The sequence below is a fragment of the Pinus tabuliformis genome, chromosome J (genome assembly GCF_031772625.1).
Source record: "Pinus tabuliformis cultivar Carrire ecotype Pingquan chromosome J, CPIR1, whole genome shotgun sequence".
Taxonomy (NCBI): domain Eukaryota; kingdom Viridiplantae; phylum Streptophyta; class Pinopsida; order Pinales; family Pinaceae; genus Pinus; species Pinus tabuliformis.
Window position 1 is genome coordinate 612,933,301 of NC_142295.1, and position 17,297 is coordinate 612,950,597.

General features: G+C 38.6%; 1 pseudogene; it reads left to right on the forward strand.

The window, feature by feature from the left end:
- LOC149228450 (auxin efflux carrier component 4 pseudogene) overlaps nt 1-3,641 on the forward strand; it is a 95,403-nt pseudogene extending 91,762 nt beyond the window's left edge.
- Nucleotides 3,642-17,297: the final 13,656 nt, after the last annotated feature.

Consider the following 17,297-nt stretch of genomic DNA (forward strand, 5'->3'; position numbering starts at 1 on the left):
CCTCTACTAAACTTAACCACACTTGCCAAAAATTGATTTTCATTTCTCGTACATTTTGTAAAGCACTTTGCAAGTAAGCCTTTTTTCAAATATTTTTATGTAAAAAAAGTTGAGTGGCATTTCTCTTGTATATCTTTTGTCAAACATTTTGTATGAGATTAAATCTGAAACATTATACTTATTCCACTTGTAACGTATTAACTGATAACATGCCACATAATCATGTCACTTTCCATTTCTTTGCATGCAACTTTTCAAATTCCTTACATGCAAATAGGCATAGACCAGCTACAACAGTATTATCATACACAATACTATTCCATCCACAAAACAACATTTTCTTCAAACAATTACTATACTATTACATTTGTATTTAAGCATTTTTTCAAACACTTTGCATGCAAACTAATGTAGGAAACTCCTTGCAATAAAAATAAGCATATATCAGCTACAATGATACTATTTCACAACAATACTATCCCCAATCACAAAACAACATACTCATTGGGGCATTTCATCAAACAATTTGTATACAATGAATAATTGAACCATTATTGCCTTTCATTTAACACTTTGCATGCAAACTAATATAGTGAATTATTCATGGCATATTTCCTTAATTGCAGTAGTAAAAGTTATGGAAACTTAACTAGATGATGGGTGGGAGTTTCCCTCACTATGGTTCAAGTTTCAACTTCTGGAACATCATAGATGAAAAGTTATAACCAAAATACCAACACAATCCTATTTGGTGCACAATTCTAGAGGCATTCAGGAAGCTCGAATTCTACTGGTCATATCTCCTAAAATATAGGAACCAATTATATGAAAATTTTACCACATTATTAGTGGGATTTCCCCTCACCGTGGACAATTTTTTAGCTCCTGAAACTACCTAGAAGAAACATTATAATAATAATTAAAACATGACTTGTTTGATGCTTGATTTTAGGAGAATTTAGGAGGCTTGAATTCCTTTTTTCATATCTCCTAAAATGTTGCGACCCAATATACTACCACATGATTAAAGGGATTTCCCCTCAATGTTGACAAATTTTTAGCTTTTGCAACCTAACAAAAGATAAGTTGTGAGAGAAATTCCAACATGACCTGTTTAAAGATTCATTTAGGAAACTCGTCTTCTTGAGATCATAATTCCTAAAATATTGTGAACCAATAACTAAAATTTTAATGATGTCATTAGTCATATTTCCCATCAATGTGGATAAATGTTTATCTTCTTAAACTTCACAGAAGAAAATTTATAACATAAATAAAAGCAACTATACACATTGATTCATGCATCTAGAATATTAGTATAATGTGATGCCTCCCATACTGTAATAAAGAATAATTCATGCTAACTTACGCAGGTGTTATCACTCTGATATTTCTTTCGAATTTAATGAAGGAAGAAAAGTCAAAGGTAACCACAAACCACTTTTGGAGATCGGGAACTAGCCTTCCTAATGCTTAGAGAGGGCTCTCTCCTTATAATTTAACTTTGTTTTAGTTAAGATGATTTTAGGCTAGTTATTGTTTGCACTTGTGTTTTGGTTTGAATTTGGGTGGTGGGATCACTTTACTTAGATGAGCAGAGGTTTTCTTTTACCATTGGGCTATGGAGTCTAATGTCAGACAAACTAGACTAGATTCAGTTCTAAAAATAGTGTCTATAGGGAAAGATAGATGAGTTACTGCATATCTCGAAGGCTAAATGATGAAATGGTTTCAAATTGGATCCAGGGAGAAATTAAGGGTTCCCTAGGCCGGATTCTAGAAGGAATGAAAGAATTCAACTGGGATGGGAGAGCAATTAAGGGTTCTCAAATTCGGGTATCAGAGGAAAACATGTAAATGACTAACTATGCAAAACAGAGTGTACTTAAACAAATTTTGAGTGATATCTCCAGTTAATTCATTCAAATTTAGAACACATTTAAGATTATGAAACACATAAGAAGGTAACAAAATCAAACAAAGAAGATACTTCATTGCAAATGACTCATCTCATGAATCTTGTAGCGAAATGATTTTATTACTTCCTCCAGTCTGTTGACTTGAAAATGGTACAATCACCATCAGGTTTTAAGATCAAAATAACTCTACAAATGTAAAATAATCCACCCTAATACTTTGAATTATGAAGTATTTATACAAAAGGAATTACAAAATATCTCAAACTGCATTGAGAACTATTGGGTGTGGAGCCTAATTATCTTCTGTATTCAAAGGTATCGCCACATTGGACCCCATTTCGAAATGGGGTGGCAGTGGGGGTCCGGGGGGGGCAGCAATGACCTTTGGGGAGCCCCCCTAGCGGGGGGTTTCAGAGGAAACGCCCCTAAAGCTAAGAATAGATGTAAAATTGCCTTGTAAAAGTATAGTAATTTCTAGTCAATCTGGGTCGTTCATTAGGGTGAGATCTGACGGTAGAAGTTATGTTTAATTTAGGGTTTTTTTCTCTAGAAGGCAACCCCTCACTATATATGAGGGAATTGTATTTTGTCTATGTAGAGCTGTATTCTGAGTGAGAAAGAGAGAGGAGATTGAGAGTGAAGAGGGTGTTACAGCGGACCTACTATAGGTTGTATCTCTTCAGTTTGCTGGATAATATAAAAGGAAGGACTGGTTGTTTCTTCCTGGATGTAGCCCAAACTGGGTGAACCACGTATATCTGTGTCTCTCTTATTTTATGCATTTTTTGTTTTTATATTTTTGCAATATTTTATGTGTTCCATTGCTCCGTAATATATAATTTTCTAACAACTGTTATCAGAGCCAAATGTTAGATTCAAAGGGACACTTTTGTTGCCAAGGGTTTTATTGGTCTAGTGAATGAAAGAAATTTGATTTGTTGCACTCATGGAGGTCTCGATCTGAAGATTTGAGGTAGCATTGTTATGAGATTGCTATATTACTAGTGGTCGAGTTGTGACACAATGCTCACGTATGAGAGATCGATGTTGATCTGGGCACAGTTCAAATATAGGCGCAAGTGGCTGGAGAGTAGATCCATCATGTGGCAGTGGTTCCACTGTACGTGGCTATGATATTGGCCTACGGTTCTGTGAAATGGTGGAAGATCTTCATGCCGGATCAGTGCTCGGGGATCAATCATTTCATTGCCATATACACCATGAACTTCAAGTTCATAGCTGCGGACACGCTGCAGAAGCTGATAATGCTGGTGGTGCTGGGGCTGTGGACCAACTTCACCAGGAGCGGGAGCACCGAGTGGATGATCACGATTTTCTCGGTGTCCACGTTGCCCAACACGCTGGTGATGGGAATACCGTTGCTCAAGGCCATGTATGGAGAGTTCTTGGGGAACTTGATGGTGCAGGTCGTGGTTCTGCAGTGCATAATATGGTATACATTGCTCTTGTTTCTTTTTCGAGTACTGTGGTGCCAAGATGCTCATCATGGAGCAGTTTCCAGACACTGCGGCCTCCATCGTTTCCTTCAAGGTGGACTCCGATGTCGTGTCGCTGGACGGGCAGGAGCTCCTCCAGACGGACACCGATACTGTCATCATTTCCACAGGGGCGGTGGCAAAGCGCCTGGATTTTCCGGGTGCCGGCGGGGTTCGATGGGTTCAAGATACAGAGGGTGGATCAGACCTTCTTGTTTTTGGGTGAAGGCAGCGATGACGGGAGAATCACACTTGGGTCATTGCTCATGTTGGGACACAAGGAGAAAGAGATCATGAATGTGTTTGAGGATGCTGGGATTTGACCTTTCGACGTCGAGGTGAAGCAAGATGCCGAGGAAGTTTGACAAAGATAGACAATTTACCACAGACAGGATGGGCAGACATCTTTCTAACCTGGGGTTGGATCCTTTGGCAACAATAGAGAGAGCTCGGAGTAGATCTATGTCTCAACGAGGTTGTAAGCGAGAAAGGTCAAGTGGCATGGAAGAGAACGCTGATGTTATGGATATAGATCAACCAAATAAGAAGGATCGCAAGTTATCATGCTCCAGATCCAGATCAAGGCCTCCTGGTGATGTCACCCTAGGCAAGGGTTTCAAGGACTCATCTCAAAAACTAAAGGCAGTTAAACTTGGAAAGAAGGTAGCAAAGAAATGAAACAAGGATGCCCACAATTGAGAGAGGATGGGTTAGAATAACAGCAGCTATAAACCAAAAAAAATAAAAAAATTAATGAAGTCAAAATTATTGCATGTAAATGGGCATACTACTGTAAGACTTGATAACGCATGTGTACCGCTGGATAATCACTAGTAAAGTCTGGTTAGACCTAGGTGATAGGGGGGATGTTGGGTTAACAATACCCCGGGTAAAAAAAAAGGGAGGGTAAGGGCTAGAGTGAGTGTGATTGTCTCACTTGGCAGGTTTGGCTGGAGTTAGTCATGGAACCCCAAGTCAAGTTTAAAGGGGAATTGTTAGATAAACTTGACTCGGGATAGAGTCGAAGTTGACCAGATAAAAATTAATGGTTTTGGGCACATGGTATTGTGCACCCATAGATTCTGCCCATGGTATTATATGTAATGGAGCTTATAAAAGGTTGGAAGGACTTCATTGTAAAGCAAGGCCTGGAGGTGAGCGGTGAAGTCTCACTTGGTCAGATTGGCCATGGTTTTTTGGCCAATGCTAATGAGATATCATTAGGTTGGGTTTTTCCCCAGATTTGGGGTTTTCCCAGATAAACATGTGTGTTTATGTGATTATGGTTGTTGCTGGTTATTTTCAAATGTCAGACAAACTAGACTGGATTCAGTTCTAAAAACAGTACCTACAGGGAAAGATAGATGAGTTACTGCAGATCTCGAAGGCTAAATGATGAAATGGTTTCAAATCGGATCCATGGAGAAATTAAGGGTTCCATAGGCCATAGTTTGGAAGGAATGACAGAATTCAACTAGGATGGGAGAGCAATTAATGGTTCTCAAATTCGGGTATCAGAGGAAAACATGTAAATGACTAACTGTGCAAAATAGAGTGTACTTAAAAAAATTCTGAGTGATATCTCCAGTTAATTCATTCAAATTTAGAACACATTTAAGATTATGAAACACATAAGAAGGTAACAAAATCAAACAAATAAGATAATTCATTGCAAATGACTCATCTCATGAATCTTGTAGCGAAATTCTTTTATTACTTTCTCACTTGCTCCAGTCTGTTGACTTGAAAATGGTACAATCACCCTTAGGTTTTAAGATCAAAATAACTCTACAAATGTAAAATAATCCACCCTAATACTTTGAATTATGAAGTATTTATACAAAAGGAATTACAAAATATCTCAAACTGCATTGAGAACTAATCTAGGAAAAAGAAATATCTTCATGCAAGAAGATAGAGACAACTATTGAACTACTGCTTGTTGTCCCTGTTATTTAGGTTCTGTTGGCTTTGCTCTTTGATCTTTTGCCCTTTAAGCTACTTGGCTGTTTGGTCTTCATGCTGGATGTTCTATTTTACTTTAATCTTTCATCTGATACTCTTTCATCCGATACACTTTAACCTTGTTGACCTGTCAATATCCTTTTACTGTGTTGTTTTACTTTGTACTATACATTTATATGTTGCTATGTATTTAATATAGTAAATCATTTAGTTTTCCCCATCTTTGCTCATCTTTTAATTGGATATTGAGCATTTTTTTGTATATTTCATCTGCCTCTGTATATTTGGAAAAAGTAGGCTTATTAATAAACAAGTGTTTTACCTCATGCTGGAGGTAAAACAAGTTCTCAAAAGTTTGATACAACACTTTGCCTGTTGGTAAGACATTCATGGATGAAGTGATTACCTATTCTCTAGCCACTTCCTTAATCTTCTTATTATAATCCTCATGTGTCATTAACTTATCATTTATTACTAAGGGATTAGGTAATCCCTTTTTCGTCAAAAGTTCGAACTTAACCATGAACCTGTCAATGGCTAGTTGCATGGTTTGACACTTATCTTCTAAATTCAACATCAAATTCCTCTTCGTGAGGACTTTTCTGACTTCCAAAATTGTACTTGTTCTGTCAAGTATCTCCAGTTCTTGCAGTGCATACTTGTTCTTGGAGTTGAGGAAGTGGATGATTCTTATTGCCTCCTCTGGCATATCTCCAATTTCTTCCTTGACTTTCTGAATGGCTTCTGTAGCCTGCTTTATCAAATCAATCTATTCAAAAATAACCTATATGGATGGCCAAATATCATTGACAGAGTCAATGACATAGGCCCACAGTTGCTCCTTAGCCTTACCTATAGGTTCGTTGAGTGTTAGTTCTTTCTCAAGGCTTTTGATTCTTTCAATCATCCTAGTAGCCATTTGTTGTTCTTCTTAATGCATGATCTGGGCAAGTCTGCAATCTATCTCCACGCTGGTGACTTTCTCCTTCATTCTATTCATCTCAGTGGTCTGAATGGACATTTCTTCCATTGCTTTGACCAGCCTGTTTGCTTCATCATTTGTGGAGGGTGTTGTTGTTGATCATGTTGCTGATGTAGTTGGTGTAGATGATGGTAGTGCAATGGCCATTGGAGCAATGGGAGCTAATGCTGTTGCCAAAGTAGAAGGTATAGCTATGGTCATTGTTGGAATGAGAGTTGCAGGAGCATTATAAATACTAGCTTGTTTGAGCTGAATCAAGCTATCCAACTCCTTCTCCATCTCCTTTAACTGGTCATTCAGCTACAGCACTAAGTCCATCATTTCCTCATGATTGGTCTGGATTTCTAGGACTTCCTTTGTCTGTGGGTGTTGTAAATGAGGCAACTTGAGTTGTTTCTTGAGGGCTGCTATGTCCTCATTCTTCTTTTTGATCAGTTTCTATGTGGCCTTAATATCACTTGGGTCATGGCCTAGTTCAATAACCAAGTCCTCCGAGGACTTTATCCTCGTGTCTTTAGCCTGTGAAGAGGCCCTATCCAATTTGTATTGATTTGTCACATTGTCCAATGAATCTTGCAGCTTATAAGAAGCCATGGCCTTTAATGTGAGGATGGAGTAGATCATTTCTCAAGTCTAATTGTGAAACTCTATATGATCAATGGGATGAACATCCCTGGCCAAGACCTCAAAATTAGTTTTCTTGTAATCTGCTGAGGTCTTTGGTTGTTGTATAGTGGGCTGAAAAAATGAGACCTACATTTTTCCTTCTTTGATGTCAAAGGATAACATCAATGTTCTCTGGTTTGGTGGTGTAAGCTTGAGGTACTTGGCATATGTTTCTTCATTCAATTTTTCATTCCTTGTCTTTATCTCTTTGAATCTATCTTTGATATCCTTTTCCTTATTAGCTGGCCTGACATAGGAAGAAATCCCCATACTCTGCTATCTATCTATCATCTATGTGTTGGAGGTTGATGGTTGTTGTGTTTCCTTTGATGTAGCTGCTTCTTTACTTCTCTGCCCCATTCCCTCTGTGTCAATTATTTCCTCTGATGTAATGCTATCCTCTTGTTCAAAGATAGGATTCAACTTGGGCCTCTTGCTTGTCTCCACCATCTCATCAGCAGTCTCCATGGCAAAGCTAGATGCCTCATCCCTGCTCCTCTTAGGATTCTTCTCCTCATTTACTGGGGTCTGTATGACAGGAGGAATGTTCATTGGCCCTCATAAATCTGAAACCTACAGGCAAGAGCTCTGGTCAAATTGCTTTTCTAGATCAATCAGTGTATACTCCACATCCACAATAGTGTTATCCATAACAATAAAGGTGTTCTCTACTCACTCATCCTGGTTAGAAAATTGTTCAATGTTAGGTCTTGGGTGGTGGATGTGTGCTCCCAACTTGACCCTTAGTCTGAGCTTGTTTATGACCCCATGAGGGTCATAGTGCCACATGAAATTGTTTCTGAATTTCATTTGTTGAAGTAACCTGTTAGCCTCTGGTCCAGCCTCTCTGTTGTTGCAAATAAATGGGCCCATTTTGTTTTTCACTTTGAACTGGGTTTTCCTCCTATATGCTAGGAAGTGGACCTCATCATAGTTGATGATTTGTCTGAAGTATTCAAGAGAAAATACCCTCATAGGGAGGTATTTGGGCAACTTATAGGGGGCTAGCTCACAGCCATAAATTCTGATCTCAGTGTGGTTTTGGTACAAGTACCAATCTCCCACCTTGCTATTCTTGTCCAATTATAGTACTTCCTTGATCTCTAGGTTGATTATAGGCTATGTCTTAGAAGTCAGCATGTTCATGACTAGGTACACAAAAGAGTCTATGAAGTATTTGTAGGTGAATGCCGTGGAAAACTTCTAGACCAAGGGTGTCTAGTAGATGACTGATCTCTCCTTTCCCTTGGTGTCCAATTTCTGGATCCTCATAGGGAACTTGTCTGTTTGGTAATACAAAAACATATAAAACAACACTGAAGATTATTTGAAAACTCTTTTAGTGGGCAGTCTGGTGAATTAATCATGCATTCTATCTTTAATGAACTGCGCATAATCATACATAATAATAGGAGGCTTTCCTGGAGTGAAAATGGACAGGAATGCCATGATGACCTCATCCACATGCTCATTTGATGTGTATCCTAGGATGCATGAGAGCATGGTGATTATGCACCTGCCAGTCTCTGAAAAAATAGTGGCAGCATAGGGTGGAATGTTTGTAAGAGTATGGCATTCATCAATGATGAAATTCTAGAATTTTTTTTTGATTTGATCGAGTCTAATGTGATGTACAGGTCCAATAGGTTTCCAATGGAAAAAGGGGTTAGATTAGGAATAGGTTGGATTTGCAGCATTTGGTTGATGGCTTCAGCAGTAATGGTAAATAATAACTCATGGTTTGGCTTAGAATATAATAGGCATGACAAAAATGTACAATGTTTGGGAATGGGTGAACTTCTAGGAATGTATACTTGGGAAAATTGGATTCCCAAATATTGATGTCATCAGCATGGTTTAGGAACCTATCCTTACTCCAACAGTGGATTTTTAGAAGCTGGCCTGAAGTAGCAATGTCTTTAATTTGGAAATCCTTGTCTGCTAGGGCCAAATGGTCAATGTCCGGGTGAGGGGTTGATATAGGTCTGACGTCTAGAGATGTCTCGACAACCATATTTGTGATAAAAGGTGGGAGTTGGGCTTATATAACTTGTGGAAATGAAGTCTTGACAACTCTAGTACAGGGATAGGGTAATGGCAATTTGCAGGATAGGGGTTTTGGTATTTGGGGGGAAATACTCTCAATTCAAGGGAAATTAATTAAATTCAATTACTTTAATGTTTGAATTTACTGTATACTTTTCAATTTGAGAGGGATGTCTGTGGTTTGTTGTCAAATACCTGGAGTTTGAGGCTCAGACTGCAAATTGGTTTTGATGGTGGCTGTAGAGGGTTTTGTGGCTTCATTTGCACACTTGAGGGCTAAACTGGGCTTCCAGAGTGTGCTCAGGAGGCAATTGGTGGTTAGACCTAGTTATAGAAGCTCGGGGGGTGCAGGAAAGCTTAAGATGCTTTCACAGAGAAAACGAGCGAAAAGGGTGAAAATGGGGGTCTGCTTCCTTTTAACGAGTAGTAGTTAAAAATTGGCATGGAAACTCATTTAGTGAATAGTGATGATTTTTTCTTTTAGCGGGGAGGTGGTTTAGGGAGCCATCACACCACTTTTAAGTGATGGGTGGTATTTTCACGAGAGCACGTGACTTAACGCAGTGCCGCCACGTAACCCAAGGGGGCTCGAGCAATACCACCCATATCGCGTGCTCTCAGGCTGGTAAAGGTCGGGATATGAATGGGCATGATATGGGCAAGGGCCATAGGATCTGGGGGTGCAAGATCCAATGGCCATCGCGTGGTGGAGTTGTACGGCGGGAGATGGGGAAGACATTTAGCGGGGCCCGGGGAAATAATTTCACTCAAGTATAATTAATTAATGGATAATTGCGGGGTTAAAATGTAATGCGGGTTTATGAAGTGGGGCCAAGGTTTTGTCGGGACAATGATATTGTAGCGGAGTTAATAAAGTAATGCGGGGGGGGGGGGTAAAACTTAGGATAAAGGGTTTTATGGGTTTTTTGGGGGTTTTAGGGAAATTAATCAAGGGAAAGTGATTTTTTGCATGGGAAAGGGTTTCACACTAGGGAAAAAGAGTTCTTGGGTAGGGGAATGAGTTTGGAGGGTATTTTGCTAGGGAATTGTGTGAAACCAAGGGGTAGGATTCAAAATGAAGGAAAAGGGGTTTTCATAAGAAATGAAGTGGTAAAAGGGGAAATTAGTAAGTATGTAGTGAGGGGTGAAATGGAATGGGGGAAGTTAACCAAATGAACTTATGAGAATCCTTTTTGTTTCATAACTTCTCCTGCACACTAAAACACATGATTAAACATGATAGATGTGCTTATGCCTCAAATAGCTTGTATTTCTGCAACCTTTCTTCTAATTACCCTTTTACTTACCCTAACATTTTTTCTTCACTTTATTGGGTGCACCTAAGCTAGCAAACCCTTTTCTTTCCATTTTCTTTTATGAAACAAACTATCTACTTCTAACCTTATATCTTCCAAGGGCTCAGATTAAACTGATGAGCTCCTTTTATTTCTCTACCTATCTATTGATCTGCCAAGATTAAACTGTTTGGCTAGATCTTTATTCTCTAACTATAAACATGAAATTCAAAGCATGAAGTAGTCAAGATTAAACAGTTTGACTATCATGGGTTGTGCCATGTATGACAAGCTACACACAACCATTATTTTAGACAATAAAGTAAAGAGTAGTGGCACTTGGACTTGCACACTTTCATGATCTGTTTTTGTTTGGGGTTCATATTTCTTCATTTTTTTTTTGATCTTTTGTTATTATTTTTGTCCTTTGATATTTGTTTTAGGACATACCCTCTTTACATTTTTTAATTTTAATATGGAAAACATTTGCAGAAATCAAAGGTATGTACAATATTACAAGACTTAACCATAGTCAATTCAAAATTATGAATCATATCACTATAGGACTCTAACAGCAGGGATTGAATCATTTATACCACATGTTATTCCAACACCTTTTACACAGTAACAACAACAAATTGGTTAATTCATAAGCTAAAGAAATCATAAACCATGTCATCAATGAACATCATTTCAGACTAGTAATGAAATAGGCACATATAGATGTACATATGTATAAAATTATTGATTTCTTGAGAACATGAGAGATACTTATTTCAAATACTGGTGGGAAATTGAGTCTGGGACTTGTTAGAGTCATTATTTGCATGCTGCTATCAGTGATCAAAACTCCTATTTTTATATCATATTAGGGTCCCATTTTGAAATTTTTGTCATTCCACCTAGGTCCTCATGCAAAAATTTATTCACTGATGGTAGCCCTAGTAAAAGAACCTCACTCTCCCTTAAAAATCAATACTTGTTAGCCCACCTTCATGTCTTATTGAGAATACATCAATCAAAATCTCATTTCATCAAGTCTTTATGTCAGTTAAGTCACCATGAAGTCTGTTCACTCAAGGTTTTCATTAGGTCTCTAGGTTTTATTGTTCCAAGGTTCAATAATACACCATTTCATTGCATAAAGTCAACAAAAAAGCATGAGAGTGAGAAAAATAATATCCATTTTTCATTTAAAGAGGATTTTCAAACATGTAACTATGCTTGCCTAAGTTCTAATTTTTATTCCAAGTATGAGTTTTATTTTAGATTGTAATTTTATTCCAAAAAACAGAGATGTAATATTTTTTAATTTACGTAATTTTATGTCCATTATATGTAATAAGTACTAATCCTAAAGCTGTTAACTCAAACCCTATGTTCCAACTTCATTCAAGCAAATTCAAATGTAAAGAGTGCCAAACTCCAGCATCAACAATCTTCAAAGAAGAAAAGCAGAAAGTAAAGGGTAATTAGCAAATTTTTCACAAAGGTGAATTGAAACATTAGAAAGTGGGTTTTAACAGTTGAAAATTCAAATTCACTCAAGTATAAAGGCCTTCATAGCATTAAAATCAACTTCATTTTCCTCCTACCATCGATTGAGCAAAACCCAAGAGAGCATTTCTCATGATTCTGGCCGAAATTGAAAAAACAGAGCCATGTGTTGCACGTTTCCTTCAGGTGTTGCACATTCCCTTCAGGTGCTACGCACTTTCTAGGTGCTGCGCATTCCCTTTAGGTGCTGTGCACTTTCCAGGTGTCGCACGTTTCCTTCAGGCACTGCACATTTCCTACAAGTGTTGCGCACTTGCCAGGCGCTACGTACTCCCTTCAGGCATTGCGCGTTTGTCCAGGAAAGCTAGAATCGCCTCCAAAGCTCCACCAAACTTGTATTCCACCTCCAAAAATTAAGTAACAGCTAAAGATAGCATGATTCTTCCTCCTAAAGTCACTCTTATGGTGTTTTGAAATTTTATTGAAGATTTGGTGTTTTTCTCACATTAAAACCCTAGTATATCCCTTAAAACTATCATTGCACTCTTAATTCCCAAATTTCAACTCCCCTACCCTTTCATACACTCCCCTACACTTTCATACACTCCCCTATAATTTCATTCCCTTTCCCTAAACCCTTTATCCCAATACTCTTTAACCTTTATCCCAAAACCCTAAGCCCTAGGTGCTACAACTACCTAGGCTCCCAAACCCCAAACATTGCAAACAATTTCCACATCCTAAAAAATCCATCATATAATACTCCCTATTTCCTCCTCCATTACATAAATCCCTATATACATCTCCTTCAATTTCCCTTCCCCGTTCCTTCTAAAAAACTACATTCCAAAAACTTCATACCTCCCTAGGGTTTGATATTAAAACACCATGGAAAAAGAGGAAAATAAACCATACAGTGAGGGAGAAGAAACAAAGTTGAAGAAACCACACAAAGGGTGCAGAATACTTAGATTTGAGCCAACAGATCTCAAGTAACTCTTGGCATCTCTTATGGCTGCGACATCTTTCAAATATATTGGTTGTTATGATTTATGTGAGCAAATTCAAGTAGTCCAAAACCATGCTATGTTGACTAGACTCTTCATATCTAGACTCCATGAAAACCAAGTTACTCTAGCTGGTGTCACTTTTACTTTATCTACTGCCATTATATCAGCTGCCACTGGGAACCCAGATGTTGGGGGGAAATGGTTTAAAGAAGGTGAGTTGGAGAAACATTACTATGAGCCTTCCATAAAACCAAGGTACCAAAATGAGAGAGAGGGATATTTTCCTTTTTCTCACCTCCTGGACAAATATTCCCTAATGATGAAGATTATCATGAAATATTTTTCATGTGAAGGTAGATTTTCTAGGCTTTATTCCTATCACATCAGTCTCTTAATGTATTTCACTAGGGTAAAATTGCTCAACATACCCTAATACCTTTCTGGAGCATTGATAAGATGGCATATATTGTCTAGAAAAGGGAATATGAACGTCAATTGAAGAGTCTTTTTCATCATTCCCTCATCAAAATCATTGTCCTCTATCATCTCAAAGAGTTGAACGTTGCATGGAGTACCTTCATAACCAATCCCATATTCACTGATCCATCTATTTAGAATGTTCAGAATGTCCCTTCATCATCCCATCCTTCCACCTCCATTCCTCCATCTCATCTCGTAGATCATTCATCATCATTAGATCAATCACTTTCACCATCATCTCCACCATCACCATTTCATGAGCATATTTAGTCACCTAGCGAAGATGAGATCAATTTGCTAGAGCAGGTTGAGAAAGTTGAGGTCATCAAGCCTAAAAGGGAAGATTTGGGCACATTGGCACACACTTATCATAGAAGCCATAGGCAGGTGTTTTCCCGACAGATTGTGGGAGGGACCTTGCCTTCTTCATCGACAAAGCAGGTATAGAAGGGAAAAGAAAAGATGGTAGAGACAAAGATTCAGCATGAGGAAGATGACCTCCATGAGATAGAGTAAAATTTGACTTGGTTGACCTAGGTGAGCATGATGAAAATAAGGACACCAGCATTGTCATCAAGGAAAATGTTGCACTCATTAGGGAGCTCTAGACCAACCTAGAGAGGTCAAAATACATCATTTCATATTATGAGCTGGAGAATGAGTAGCCGCAAGCCAAACATGATGTCATTGAGATTCAGCTCATCAAGGCAAAAAGGGAAGCAATGAAAGCCAAGGAATTGTTTGATGAGGCCTATGACAAGTATGGTGAACCTAAAGAAGAGTAAGAACCTAGAAGCAAACCTAGGACTAGAGGGCTAAAAAGAGCTCTAGAATTGGAGAAACAAAAGAAGGTTGAACTTGCAAATGAGCTCACATGGGATGACAAATTTTCCATCTTGATCAATGAGAACCAAGAGCATTGGCTTGATAAGGTCAATTAGTATTTAGAGAAGCTCCTAGACAAGGCTAATCAGCAAAATGACATTCAGAGGAAGATGGAAAAACACTATGTCAACAGAGAAAGAAATGCAAGGGCAAAGCTCAAGGTTGCTAAGGCAAAATTGAAGCCCTAACTCACCAAGAAGAGAATAAGAAGATTGATATACTTGTAGAGGCTTCATTCAATGTTGTCACGCGGAATCAGTCAAAAGTGCGGACACAACCGACCTTCCTAGAAGTCTAAGACATTCTAATGACAAACAAAACAAACTGGAGCTATCCTTCTCTAAACATGCATTATGATATGAGAAATCAAGTGTTTCGTTCTTACCTTTGTCCAAACGCTGTTGTAGAAGTCCAAGCTTTGTTGATTTGGATGAGCTCCTCCTTTTCTCCAAAACCTGCAATCACCAACAGTCAAACAATTAAATAGCACCTGATTATAACATAAAACAAAGCATATTCAACATACAGACCAAGGAGTACATGAAATAACCCATAAACAACAAGTTATTGAGAAGAATGGACCAATTTGCATTAAAGGTAATCAAAAGGAACCATTACAACCTGAGCCTTGGTGTTGTGCAAGCTCCTTCTAGGGTCCACAAGAGTCTTCCTCTACTTTGACAAAGCTCACCCACTTCCAAATAGAACAAGCAAAGATGGCAATCTCTCCTCACAAGCTTCTAAATGGGAGTCCTAATTCTTGCAGCATTTACCCTTAGAAAATGTATAGCTTCAACCTCTCTTCCTTCTGGCCCAATGCCTGTATTTATAGTACTCAAGAGGAGGTTAATCAGGTCCACCATCAATGGGATAGTCCCCTATTTGGATGGGATCACTCCCTTATTGATGGGATAAGTTCCTCTTTGATAGGAGTGCATGAACCATCTGGAGGCGCCCAATACACGTCGAACAACATTCTAGAATGCTCTAGAAATGACCACAAGTAACTTTTTAAAGATGAAACTTGCGCATTCTAACTTTTACAGGGGGACGCACCTGTCCCTTTACATACAGAGCGTCTTTGGACGCAGCTTTTGTGAACATTGGGAGCGTCCCCACAGGTAAGTTTGAGAGAACCTGCGTCCCCAGAGACAAATACATTTATACAAGACTTTCTCTCTTTTTTGGAGTTTGACATGGAGAGCAGAGGCATAAGACTTGCCTAAGAGGGTAGCATGACTATTGATTGAGCCATACTAACTGTAAATAGTCATGGTGACATTTTTTAGTGTAACAGATTGCCCCCTAAAGTGCGAAGCCTGGAATAGATTAGGGTTTGTAATATCTAGGAAGGGTGAAGCGCTTTATCATTTCAAGGATTATCCCGTGGAGAGCCTGGTCAGAACCTGCAATTTTCAACACAAAATACATGTATAAGATTATATCATCACTGAGGTAGGCATTCCCATACTCAGATCAAAACTTTAACTAACAGACTAACTACTCTGATACAGGAATGATCTTGCAGTACATCACAATCATAGACTTTTGTAGACACAGTATGGACGCAGCCATCTGTTTATGATTAGTCTACTTAGATAATGAATACAAAACTCCTCGTAGCCTGGATGGTGGAAACTAGATCCAGGGTCTTCATTTCTACTTCCCGAATTGGTACGATTCTAGCCATGCGAATAAATGAGTTGATGTCGAACATGGTAGAAACCACTTGATTACCAGTCAATGATGTAAACTGTTAACAAGCGTGAGAGAGACCACCAGTAATGTCAATGGTTCTCAAAGTACCCAGTACAATCCATGAGATGTGAATGAATGAGTTGATGTCGAACATTTCACGGAATCCTTCGATCGAAAGTCAATGATGTAAACTGACGTCAAAGGCGAGAAACCTGCCATTGATGCATGCAGACTTCAAGGTACTGACGATTTCTAAGTCATCTCTCTAGATAATGTGCTAATGTCGATAGAAAGCGACCCGTTGCAGGCAAGCCCGCAACACGAAATCATTGTTCAAGTTGAAGAAATGTTGCTGTAAGGACTGACTCAGGGATGGTCAAATGGATGACAAGTATTTTGCAGATGAAAGTTTTGCTTGCAGACCTCTTGAACACATAACGACACGACAGATGGCTTGGTGACGAATAACTCAAAGTTAATCCCCAGAACCCGGTTAAAGACTTTCAAAGTGGTTTGATCAACTGTGAGGTAAAAGATTTCCCAACCCAGGTGAATGAAAAGTGTCGTGTTCAAGAGTGGTAATAAAGTTTCTTCTGAGACAAAAGGTAACAAACAGGCTCATTCTTCTCTTTTTCCCCCACCATTTCTGGCAAGTACCTCTTTATTTTTAACAAGCTTGAGGAGGATAACATGTGCTTGATTATAAGCTCATCCTTCGGATGAGTCCAACCTAGTTTTGATTCGAACCCTAGGAAGGAGTGGTTCGTTCCTGTTTGTAATTGAACAGGTCCTTTACTGTGAAATGTTTAACGAGCCCAGTATAGGAGAAACTCGGTGTTTTTCAATTTTAGAGAGTCTGAAAAAACTTAAGAAGACTCCAAGTTGAACTTTTTCGTAGATTTGTGTCCCTCAAGCCCGAAAAAGTATAAAATAATACCTGGGGGAACCGCTTGATCTTGCGACCAAGGAGTACTTTCATAATTAGTGCCACTGACCTGAAAAGTAAAAAGCGATCAAGGACACGTCGTTTTATTTCCGTATCGAGTTTGAAACGACAAAAACCCGGCAATCTTTTCTTGATTTTACGGTCAGAAAAGAGCTATAAGGGGACCGTCTTTTAATTCCGTTTTAACGAGTGTAAAAGAAACGCTCGGCAATCTTTTCATATTTTAGGAGTCAGAAAAGGGCTTAAAAGATGACTCTGATATTTTGTTCGTGAAAAAATGACAATTTTCCCTCTAAATCCCTTTGTCCTGCACAAAAGCGACACATTACTCATACCTGTTTAAGATAGGCAAAAATACATCGAAAAACATCTTTCCATGGTGAAAAATGAACAAATTCATCCAAAAAACCTA